The 12557-nt window shown below is 42.3% G+C and overlaps 1 long non-coding RNA gene across 1 annotated transcript in view; it reads left to right on the top strand.

Moving 5' to 3' along the window:
* LOC146543882 (uncharacterized) overlaps nt 1-12557 on the top strand; it is a 53502-nt gene that overhangs the window by 18301 nt on the left and 22644 nt on the right. The window contains exons 3-8 of the long non-coding RNA XR_014884592.1: nt 1386-6849; nt 7666-7938; nt 8580-8636; nt 9263-9313; nt 10734-10774; nt 11234-11287. This is a non-coding gene — a long non-coding RNA (uncharacterized LOC146543882). The remainder of the gene's footprint in view (nt 1-1385; nt 6850-7665; nt 7939-8579; nt 8637-9262; nt 9314-10733; nt 10775-11233; nt 11288-12557) is intronic.

Raw genomic sequence — 12557 nt, 5'->3', positions numbered from 1 at the left:
ATACTGCATTTCCCCACACAAAGCTTGCCTTGACCTACACCAAGCATAAAGTTACCTTAGCTCTAGAACAGGTGTGTGTGATTGTAAACTCGTTAGTGAGAATGAAATCTGGTGTGAGAAGAAAGGCAGGTGGGAGTGCTGAGTTACAGTAAAAGTACATATTGATGTCAGTCCCTTTTGTGTACTGGGTGAGATTTCTTTTTTCTTGTTCTGATAGCTCTGGGAAAAAAAAAAAAAAGCCCTTGCTTTGCTAACTGTATGATTTCTTCCCTCTTAGGGCTGAAATATATAGATACAGGATTCCTGATTCTCCTTCCACGCTTGTGGAAGTCAGGACAAATTGATTTTGAGCTCCATAGGATTACCTGGTGGTGGAGCTGTGGAAATGGGATGTTTGCCTTTCTGCCTTCTCCAGTCTTCTGTAATTCTATTCCTTCACATGCTGGCTTTTTTGATGTGGGTTTGAGAATGTGCCATAGTGATCTTGCTCTGCTACTGCTGCGTACATGGCTGTGCTATGAGTGCAGCTGATAGCATTTGGGGCCTGGGGGAGAAGGGAGGTTGAGGAGTCCTGCCAGCTGCTCCTGCATTGCCAGGAGAGGCCAAGGGAAGGGGCTGGGGCTCCCACATCAGCATCACTGACCTGGGGGGAGGTTTACATCCTACTGGTGCATCTTCTTCCCTTGGAAGCTGTTGTGAAGAGGGAGAAACAAACCACAGTATCCAGACATGAGAAATGCTTGTGCTTAGACTGATATTTGCATAGAACAGGGGAGGAAAAATGGGGTTTGTGCCTTGGTGACTCCACAAGCTCTGCAGCCCCAGGACACCTTAAAAAGCCCTCCTGGAGCTTGAACTGCTTCTCTGCTTTCCCTGGGACCTTGAGTCTGTTGGACCATTAATATGTCATTTTTTAGGAACACACCAATTCACTTAACGTTCTCCCACACTGTCTCCTTCCCAGCTCTCACTCGGTCCATTTAGTTGATTGCTGCATACTCCTGTTAGTGCTCTGTTGGGTTGCTGATGTATGTTTAGTAACCCTCCATAGCAGACTAGTTCTAAAAAAATACAGTGCTAAGAATTTTCAAGACAGGGAGCTGAAAGCCAAGGGCTGGGATTGCAGGGGGAGCCCTGCTCTTGCCTCCAGCCAGATGGGGTTGACAAAAGGTATTTTTGGTCCATGCCTTTGCATTAGTCAAACAGCTTTTTTTTTTTTTTTTTTTGCTTTCCTGATTAACTATACTTTGACAATCATGCTTGGTGATGATCGGAGCAGCTCTGCATATAATAGGTGTACTCAGGTAATTACTTCTTCTGTTTAAAAAGGCCTGGTAGACAAATAAGCTTCCCTTTCTCTTTTTGTTTTCTTTTTCTGAGAGCAGGGAGAAGTGGAATGTTGAGCAGACCGTATCCTGCAAGCCCCTGCATGTGTCATCCACGTCTGCGCAGGTGCAGAGGAGCAGGTCTCATTCTCATGCACTACAGTGGTGTGTTGGCCCTGAGCTTCCCACCCAGCACTATCCTCACGCTGCCATAGTGCAATGTAATGGCAAAATCTGTTAACACTTGGTGCTTTCATGGCCCAAACCCGTCAGGCTCCATTTCCCTCCCACATAGTGTGCTGTTTTACAGCTTTCTCATGCCTTGGGTGAGCAGAAGCTTCCTCTTGTTTGCAGCTCTGGCAGGAAAGTTATTGCATCCCTCTCTGAATGGGGATGCTCAGCCGTGGGGTAGCCCTGCAGCATGGGTGGGATGAGTTGAGCCCGACTGCAGCACAAAGTGCTCTTGGCTTCTACTTGACCCAGGCTCAGCAGAGGCATGAGCACGAGGGTCTGGTCTGCAGACGCTAAATGGGGTCAAACTACACTGCTCCTGCCGAAATGATTGCTCAGTGGGTGGCGGAGTGAAATTGCTCTGGCTCAGATTGAAAAGTGAGCAAAGCCAGTGGAGGTTTTCTTTGAAAGTGCCGACCTGGCAGGGGCTCCGAACAGGTCACATTTCTAAGGGCTGGGTAAAAGGCACTGTGGAATGATAGTGGTAGTTACTCTCAGAGTTGGGTTTGCTGCAGCATCTCATCCTTTGTGCGCCTTACCCCTATGGCACCACCTGTGTGCATTGCGGAGGGGGAGGATCAGCTGCAAAACCTTCAGCTAATTAATGTAATCAGGTGTTTTCTAAAATATAACCACAGATTTCAGCAGGGTAACCACAGATTTAAAATTTTGTCTGAGGTAGCAGGAATTGTTCAGTGGATTTTCTTTGCTTGTGATTAAATTTCCATTCTTGAAATCTCCTTAGGAAGAATAATTAGGAGGGATCATTTGTCAAGGAGGGTTCATGCATATGATTAATTTATTGCATTCCAGCAATTCACTGTGGATCACCTAAGTGATGGGGACTGTCTGTTTGTGTGTTCCTAGCCCCAAGAACATATATGGGCCTTGGCTAACATATATTTACATAGCAGTATGTTTCTGTATCGTGACTTTTCAAAGAAAGTAGTGAAAAAGCCATTGATCTTCATGGAATTGCTCATATTTTTGCTATTCCTGTGCTGCTATTATATTGTGGCACTCAAACTGTAACCTGGCAATATATCCTAAAGGTGGTAGTGCAGTTAAGTTAACCTTCCCTGGCAGACACTTCTCAGGCTGTATCTTATCAGCAGCGAAAGCTTTGCCCCCAGCTGTCACACAATTCATCCTTGGTTTCGTGATCTCCCCTTCCAGAAAAATTCTTGATGGTTTATAGAGTAAAAACTTTGATCTGATGAGTTTTGTTCCTGTAAATGCTGCTCTTCTCTGTATCTAGTACAGAATTGTTTCTCCTTTCACTAACTTTATTTTGATTATTCCTCTTTCTTATGTATCAGATTTACTTAAATGCATCACATTGTCTTGCGCAGAGTGATTCTGAGAGAGTTCTGCAGTAAATGAATGAAGAAATTGCTGGTGCAGGATTGCTGAATTCCAGAGGTATTGGATCTTTTCTTAACCTCATGTCCAACTCAGTTGACTTCAGTGTGGTTCTTCAATTTTAAGACTTGTTATTTCCAAGGCCTTCTTTTAAGGTTGTTTCTTCTGAGAAGAAGAAACACACCCATGTATGCACCTGCATCTGAATGCACACAGACATACATTTCCTACATGCATAATGTTTCAGGCAGATGGAAAAGTGCCAGGATAAGATGGAAATGCCATTCCTTTGGGTACCCAGCACTGATTTCTGATTGATACACAGTCTTATGCTAAGTCCTTTCCAAACTGATGTTCTTCCAACTTAATCGCTATTGTGAATACTCCATTTTACATGAGCAGAGCTCACCAAGGCTGTGCTGCACCCAGTGAGAACACTGCTCAGAGCTCAGCAAACCATCATTGCAAGACAGGTGTTGTCCTTCCACGGTGGGAGACCCAGAGGAGCTCTCTGGTCAGAGTAGCCTTCTGATCTGCTGGGCTCAGACCCACAGTTCTCTATAGATTTAGTAATAGTTAAGGCTGAGAGCGAGGGAGATTGAGTTTATTTTTCTTTTGTCTTTCAGAGTGTTATTTGTTGCTGTATTTATATTGTAGCAATGACAACAAGGAGGAGAGTGCATGGAAAGAAGCCTTGGCATCTTCCTAGCTGAATTTTTAGCACAGAAGAGGCTCTTAAAGAGGTCATCCTATAATTGTCTGCTTCCCGGTTCCTTTCACCTATTGGATTTCACAACTACTGGATGTGCTAAAAGCCAGGAGAGGCTCTCCTGACACCTTTTCAGCTTTTGCTGAGCCAGCAAGCAGGGTAGTGAAGTGAGCCAACTTTCTTCGCTAATTAGAAAGAGCTTGAGAAGCCTCAGGTTGAGTGCACCAGTGCATCTTTGCCCAGGACAGTTGTTTACAGGTGTGATACTGTACCTTTTGGATTGACCTGCCCTAAGAGCAGGTGTAAACCATGCTGCCTTTTTTTCTGCCTGGCGGTGCACTTACTGGGCTAATGATGCAAGAGGAGAAAGGGACCAGTAAAGAGCAGATAGGGAAGGTCTTCTCCTGACCATTAGTATCTAACTTCCTGATGATGTCATTTTGCATGTAGCAGGTGGGACTATCATGTTCAAAGAAATGTCTGAAAAATGTAAGAAAAAGAGACAACAGAGCTTGTTTTGAAACATAATGGAACAGCAAATATGTGCATATCTTCAAGGATTTGCTAACACTCTCTTGTATGCTCATTTCTCTTGTATTATTCTCTCACCTGTGCTGTTTGCGTGATGACATAAGAGCTTGCCAGAGCAGAGGATCACACAGCTTTTGGGGGACATCATCAGAACCTCATTCTTCTAATAGATCCAGTTTGGAAGGCAAGAATAGAATAACATACAGATGTATGGAATAATGGCTGCGTGCCTGCATTTTTATCTTTGAAGTAAATTAAAAAATTATGGTGTAATATTTATAGGCTTGTAATTTTCTCTTAATGCATTCCTTTTGATCACATTGTCACCTGCTGTAGGGGAGCAGCTCTCTGCCCTCAATCATATGCACAGAGAGTGGTGACGTAGCTGCTTGTGATCAGAAGAGGCATTTGTCTGTGTTATTTCCCATTAAGCTCTTAAAATAGCAAATATTTTGGTCTGCCTGCTATGTCTCTGTGTAAAGACATGCGTGTGTATTTGTTTTTAGAGCTGAGTGAATAATTGGAAACAAATAATTTATTTAACATGTTTTCCTTTAGCTGAATCTACAAAGAAATGCAGTGTAATTGGGAAAGCAGCTCTGTGCCTTTCACTGTAGAGAGTCTGTGAGTAGGGCTGATACAAAAATTGTCTGCAAGTCATTTCTGAAGAAAACATCCTTCTTCATCAGAAATCAGGGGAAAGAAAAGTTTTCTGCATTTCTTCCTTCTAAGGAAAACATTTATTTATTTATCTATTATGAGCGAAAGCAACAAGGGCCAAGGAGTGGCAAGCATCTTCTCCAAAACAATTCATTTTCAAGGCTTGGGTCAAGGATTTCTTGCACGAAAGAACAAGAGTCGGATCTCTGCTGCACACCCAACGACCTGACAGCCTCATGTCCAAGTTCTCATGTGCATAGCACGAGGATGTGACATATGGCTGAGAATAACATTCTCAGTGATAAAACACAACCCAGAGAACCATTTCTCAAAATATTAATTTAATTACAGAGTTGAGGAGGAGTGTGTTTGAACAGAAGTGACCTTATACCATTGGTACCTAATGGCACAACAAAGCCTGATATTTCCACAATTCTTCTCAGCTCCAGTGGGTTATTTTAAGCTGGGAATTAAAGCTCTCTGTCTCACATCAGCAAACACCTGCTATTATTTGATAGCAGGACCACTCTCCCTTCTCACTGCCAAAAGCTGCTGTGGGAACCATCAGCTCTGTGGTCTTATCGAGGCATTTGTTGTGGAGTTCCACAGTAAGGGCACAGGACAAAAGCGATTGCTAATTGAGTATCTCTCCTTGCTTTGAGCTTCATCCCTGTTGCCTTCACCTGGTCATGGTCCTTTTCATCCAAGCTGTATCAGTTCATTACAGTGGGGCAAAATACATATTCATGTGTTTGGGAAGTAGCTTAGCACCAAGTGTGTTTTTTTGCATCTCACTGAAAGTTAATGGCCATGAACTTCATTGTCTGAAAAATTTATTTGGTGTTACGATTATCATAATGTCTCTTGGGGTGCATTTATCATTCATGCTTCTGAAGTGAGTCCTGTGGAAAACAAAGGTTGACATATCTGTTTCCCTGTTCAATTAGCAGCATTAGCTGCTCTTAAAATATTAATCTTCCAAGTTCAGTTAGTTGCAAAAGAATTTGTGGAAAGAAGACAGCCCAGGGCTACAGGGATGCAGGAATGCAAGATCTCTTTGCAACTGTGCTATAATCCTGAATGAAAACACTTTTAACAATAAGTATGCTGCAGTTCTTTGATACCTTCTGTCTCGGGATTACAAAGCATCTCAAATGTCTCAAACCAGTGCTTATGTTCTCCTTAATGTTACAAGGCCGCACAGAGCCAAATGATTGAGTCCAGATTGTTGGGAGGATCAGAGGAGCTACGGAGAGTAGAATCTGGTCTACTTCATAAAACTTTTCTTGAACTCCTTGCTCTATTTCGTCTTCGAAAATATACCTCTTCCCTCAGCTCATCTGCCCCTTTCTGTATCTGTTCCACATGTAGGGCTTTGTGACCAGTTCTTCGTTTTGCTTTTCACAGGCTAAAGGAGGAGCATAGTACCTGCAGCTAGGACATGAAACATGGAGTTTGCTGCAGTGAGCATTGGGATCTCAGGATGTGGTACTTTGAAATTAAATTTCTATAGTTAGTCTTCCAAATAAGCAACGTGCTACCTGTCTTAAAGCTGCTATAAACAAGTTTCATCATAGCAGGCCTTGCCTGAATGCAACCTGCACACCCCAGATAAGTAGGAGCTACAGTTTACTTGGATGCACACTTGTCTGGTGGATGGCAGCTTAGTTCATGAATTCCCATACTCACATCTGCTGGAACTTGTATTTCTACACTGAGGCCCACAGGTGGTGATCTGTGTATCTGAAGACAGACAGTGTTGACAACTGGATGTAAGTGCTAAAGTTTGAGTAGCATTCTTTGGTTTTCTTTGGTGGGATTATGGCTAAATTTAGTCTCCAGAGGTGCTGAGTACAATGTGTAGTGCTAACCCAGATGGTCCCTTTGTCTCCTTATACTCCTCTATGCTTTATTTGTTGTTTTACCAAATAGAAGTGCTGAAGGCAAGAAAGTTTTTTTGATTCCTTGTTTGCAGAAGATCCAATAAGAGCCTGTCTTATGAATGAGTCCTCAAGGCACTGCCAAAGTAACGTAAGTGATAAATAATAATAATTATGATAATAACAGAGATGGCATCTATTAGCAGAGACACTAATAGAGTTCTAATAAGAATCACAACTGAGTGATGCTTCTTAATCAGAATTAATGATGTGTGTTGGAATACTTTAAGGCAGGATGACGTTGATTCGGCAGCTGGGTAACCAACAGCATTCCCTGATCTTTCTCCAAATAAGTTCAGGTCAAATGTAATTAGCTAGAATGCAGATAAGAAAATTTTATAAAGCTGCCTTTCCCTTCAGAGGTATAACTTTTTTTGTTGCAGTAGAGCTATTTATCACTGAATTATTGGAATGAACACATGAATATGCTGTTAACCATTATTGCCACTGGAAGATGTGAATGTCTGTGCCACCTTTCTGAATTTATGTGCATGTATCAAGCACAGAATGCTTTGACATGTCATCACACTCTCATCCTCCTCTGAAAACACTGAAACAAGTTGTCCTCAAGGCAGTGCTAGCAGAAGCCATGCACTAAGCAGACTGGATCTTCTAAGTCAAAGCAATCACCTCTAATTAGTAAACAATAGTAGCATCTCATACAAAACACCACCTTACTGCAAGCTGACCTCCAGCTTATTGTTTAGTACAAGGCTAACAAGATAAAAGAAGCCTTTACCATGTTCTGAAATCCTCAGCATTTAGTAAAATTGTACATTCAAACTCCCTTCATAGGGGAATGGCAGACTAGCTGCCCCCTCCTCGTGTCAAGGAGAACATAGGCCTGTCTTTGCCTATGCTGCTAAAACTGCTCCTGTGTGGTGTCTTCCGTTTTGCTCATGCACAGATGAGCCACCCATGTATACAAGGATTTACTGCCTTCAGAACCTGGAGACCCTCTCAATTGCAAGCACTAGCAGCTGCTGGATGTGGGCCATGTCATGGGAGATGCTCACTGGGATGCACAGAGCTGAAGTGGTTGAAGAAGTTTGTGGCTGAGAAGCAGCCACTGCTGAAGTAGTGAGCTTCCCCTGCATCACCACAAACTTCCTAGAGGCAGAGGGCGTCAGTGGAGAGAGGGCAACCAACGGCAACGATGAAGTGTTTTCCTAGTGGACAGGTATTTGCCATTTATCTGTAGATGTTCAGGAGTCAGGGATGTGTCTTGAAAAAAGGGAGAACCATCTCCCAGTAGTATAAAAATGACATTTTTATGTGATTTGTTTTGAATTTTGTTGTGCTTTGTGCTTCCCTGAGGACGAAGAGCCCAGTAGAAATTCACTCTATTAGCTCATCAACATCATGTATCTCCATTAGACAATAGTATAACCATGAATGGAAGGTGAAAGAGAAGTGACTGCTGTTGAATGATTCACCCCCTGCATTCCGGGGGTCTGTCCCTTGGTCCTGAATGCAGAGCATACAGATGAAGCAACAATTGTTCCTCTTCTCTTTTTCCAGTTGTGATACCTATGTAGTGGCATTTGGTCTCAGGTATGACTTCCAGTTCAGCATGTAAACTATGTCCTCAATGGATTGTAATGCTCCTGCTGTGTCTCTACTAATGAGCAATCATGAGTTTCTTGATGTAAATCTCCTTGCATTCCTCCTTAATGGCGCTGAGTTTGTTATGATCATTGTTTTTCTGACACCCCATTTATTACGGTACCATTTATTTAGCAAGGGCTTTAAAAAAAAAATAATTATTATACTCTGTTCTTGTTCCAGATGGCTTCTATAATTAGTTTATTACTTTTGCAGATGTAGTATGAAAACTGCAGGATGTGAGCCAACAATGGGGAGATGAAGCTAATGAAAGTGAGTTTTTAGTTGATTATTCACTATGTGGAGATAGATAAATATATTGTGTATGTCAACTAAGCACAATCCAGAATGCAAAGTGTGTATCTGGAGCATTTGTTACCGAACAGTGTGTGTTGAGCATGACAACACTCTTGCGTTTACGAGAAGCTGAGACATTTACGCAGACTCTCCTCATCTCTCCCACTGAAGCAGCGTAGAACAGTTTGCTGGGGCTTAAGGGAAGGAGGGGGATGAAGTATGGTGTATTTAAAGCCTGAATGTCATGGCTAAGTTCTGCAGAGGGGCTAGCTAAGGTTTGGAGATAATGGCTGAGTTGTGCAAAGAGATTAGCTGAGGTTTTGAGCCCAAGGCTGAATTCTGCATAGGGACCTGCTCTGTGCTTGTGTCAAGCCTCAGGCTTCAGGTCTTGTAGAATCTCCCCTTGATTCTACCAGCGATGGGCAGGGATGTGTCCTTTTCCAAAGTTGTCATGAACAAGAACAGGACTGCCAAGACCTATTTCCAATCCCTAACTGCTTAGTGAGGTTTTTCAACTTCACCCGGATCCTTTCTCTCCAGCCCCAGAATGGAGGATATCCCTGTTTGGTTTTCATGTCTGTTACGCTTCATTGTTTTTACAGCAGCTGCATCACAGCAACGGACCTCCTGCCCTTCGTTCATTTGATGATGAGGTGATCACATATTTACTAATTTTCTGGAATGGCAGTTATTTCGTCAAGTACAATTATTAATTTCCCTTTTGAATTTAGATTGCAATTTAAAACAAAATAAAGGCAAAAAAGACTCGAGAGAACCCCTTTTGCATTAGAAAGCAGCATTTCTTTCTGAAGAACACCAGTACCCATTTATAAGCCCTCTTGGATAGGTTTCAATGTTAATATCCTTGGCTGAAAATGCTCGGTGATTAATAGCATTGACTGGCTAGTTAAATACACGATCAACCTGGGAGTAGTCATGCCTCTCAAGTAACAACAGTAATTGACAGAACGTTCAGCAAATAAAACTAGCTTAATGCTGTACTAATGTATAATTAAAACACCTGTAACTCTTTCCCCCCACCGGGGATACAGCGGTGTCACAGCGATGCCAATTGTTTTGGTGTAAAAAACAGGTGACCGGATTAAAAGGGACTGTCTGTCTTCTTGAAGCCTCCCTCCCTCTCTGCCCCATAAATAGCTGCGGTGGTAATTTTGTGGTTAATTTAGAGGTGCCAGCGAACACAAGGCAATTTGAGTGTGCGGCTGCACCCACACATTGTGCCTGCAAACAGGAGGCGATGCATATTTAAAGAGCTGCTCCCTGGAGTCCTTCCTTTCTGCCTGAAACCTATCCCGCCTACGGCTCGGGGCCATGAATTATTTACTGCCAAACAAAAAGCGAGGGTGTTTAGCAGTGACACCCAGGCTGTGCAAGTGGAAGCGAGAAAATCCAGCCTCTCATGGGCAGCTTCTTCCCTCCTGCTGGGCTGTTTTCTGCTGAGCATCGTGGAGGGTCCTGTGCCACCTCAGCACAGTGTAGTGCTGCCTTCCTGCTGTTCATATGCAAGATACCGCTTTCATATTCTCAAACTTATCACCCTGCCTTTAATCCCCCTGCTCCGTCCCCTCTTCAGGCACAGCCTAGGAAGGATTTACTGGCAATGCACATTGAAATGGAGAGCACGTCTTGAGTTTCAAATGCTCTGCAGCGCTGGGTCCAGATCTTTCACCATCCCTGAGTCAAAGGGAGGGGGGAGAGATTGACCCTCTATCTGTGCCTTACTCTGAGCTGCTAGACACGGCTAGAAAACAAAGCAATGTGATAATCTCCTTTCCCCTTCCACTGGCAGCACATTCTCAGTTATAACAGAATTACGATGTGCAGTTCCCTTGGCTTTGCTGGCACTGCAGCAGGTATTAATCAATGTGTGCTATCCATCGAACTATTTGTTTTATCCAGATATGTTATTAACCTCCTTTCCATCAAACTAGCAAGGGCCAGAACTGTTTGGAAGAATGTGTGTTTTCATTGCTTTTACAGAGGGTATAATAAAAAAAATTAAAACTCCAAAAGTCATTGGGTCAAGTTCACACCACTGTAAATCTTCTGCAGGTGGTGGGAAGGCCAGAGGAGGGCTGGACGGATCCTCTCGGGTAAAATACGTGGGCTCAGTTTTGGAGGTCTGTTAGAACAGGAGAAAATAGATATCAAAATAATTTCTAATTAAGATAGCTTATAAGTCAACAGCACAACTGGAATGAAAGTGGTGATGACACAGAACTATCAATAGTAATGATTTGTGTTACGGAAATAGGCAGAGGGACAAGAAGGGGACATGTTATATATATAAATGCTGTGCAGAAATATAGAATCATAGAGGTTGGAAAAGACTTCTAAGATCATCTTGTCCAATCAGCTTATATAGTAAGGCATGTGTCCTGTCCTAAAGACATTCCAGTGCTTGGGTAGAAACAGAGAGACTTTTTTTTCTCATTTTTTCAAGAAAGTGTTATGATTAGGGCCAAGTGACTCACTGGAGGTTAGATAGAGTCAGTAGGATGTCCATGGTTGAGATCATGGTTGGACGTGTTGGGAATTGTCTGCTTTTTTAGAGTATGATTGGACACCTCTTTCTTCGGAAGGAAAACAGGCTCCAACAGAAATAAGTAAGTATCTCTTTAAATGGAGACTACTGGGAGAACATGGGGAAATACAATGAATATTAATTGCTAGAATTATGGAAGTTGAGAAATTTGATTGATGTTATGCAGTGATCAATTTATTAAGTTTCTAGGTTACTGTTAACTTATTAAATTGTACAATAAGTGAAAAAGATTTTATTTTTACATATATTCAGAATTTTATTTGATTAAATCACAGTTCCTCATTTAATGCAATTCTTATCTGAAAACAACTCTCTCTCTTGTTATCATCATCATTCTCTGGCTGCTGCTTGGATGCTTTGTGCAGCACTGTTACAGAGCTGACATCTGTTGTGATGCATCTATTCTTACACATGGGCCTATCTCTAGTACCAGGCTGTGCCTTTTTTTTCATGCGATTGTTCATGTTGATGTTTCCCACCGCTTTTTACTTTTTAAGTTAGCAAAAGGGAAGAAAAGGCATCAGAAAACTTTGCTGTCAGCTTGTAAAGAACTACAACATTATGAGTGGGAAAGTGGGAAGAGGCGCAAAGGGCCTATTGCTACAGATGCATGGCAGGGAAGACCTTCCACTTGCCACCATCATCCAGGTGAAAAATCATTCTAGAGAGGTCTGCTTTAGGCATCTGTGGAAATGTTGCAAGCTTTGGAACAAATTAAAAGCAGAGGTGAAAATAGCAGGGGTCATCACTATCATTGACCTTCAGGTCCGACAAGCTTTAGAAGTTTAATCTGAAAATTCTCTTGTTGACTCAATGTAACTTCACTGATGAAATCTGGTGTATGATGTTAAAGAATAAGGAATATTACTCTAGGTTCAGTGTTCAGCCTTGCAAAACATCTGGTTTACTAGGATTTTCTGTATGGTACGCTGCCTCTTTTGAACAGATATTTTCTGCACTGAAATCTTTAGGACTCTTTTTGCATTGAGGGTTCTTCAAGCATCAGATAAGAGTTGATTATAAGGGAGATCCACAGCATGTCATTAGCAATTTTAGTCTTGAATTATTGTAAGGGCTGAATTATTTTAATGGTAGAGAGGGAGCTTGCCTAGCAGATTAGATCAAGGCAGATCCAAAGCCTTGAAGAAAACTGCACTCACAGCTAAATTTCATGGCTTCAGTATTTTCAGACTTTATGGGCTGTGGGATAGTCCCTATGATGCAATACTCTGCATCCAACTTGCCATACAGTTAATGATTTAACACTTCTGAGTTGGCACTCAGTACAGGAGGTTTTATTTCTCTCCATGAGCAGATAAGCAGAGCTCTGA

This window comes from Meleagris gallopavo, chromosome 8 (genome assembly GCF_905368555.1).
Source record: "Meleagris gallopavo chromosome 8, MGAL_WU_HG_1.1, whole genome shotgun sequence".
Taxonomy (NCBI): Eukaryota; Metazoa; Chordata; class Aves; order Galliformes; family Phasianidae; genus Meleagris; species Meleagris gallopavo.
The sequence above is the reverse complement of the archived record's forward strand: the minus strand, read 5'-3'. Positions and strand labels throughout refer to the sequence as shown.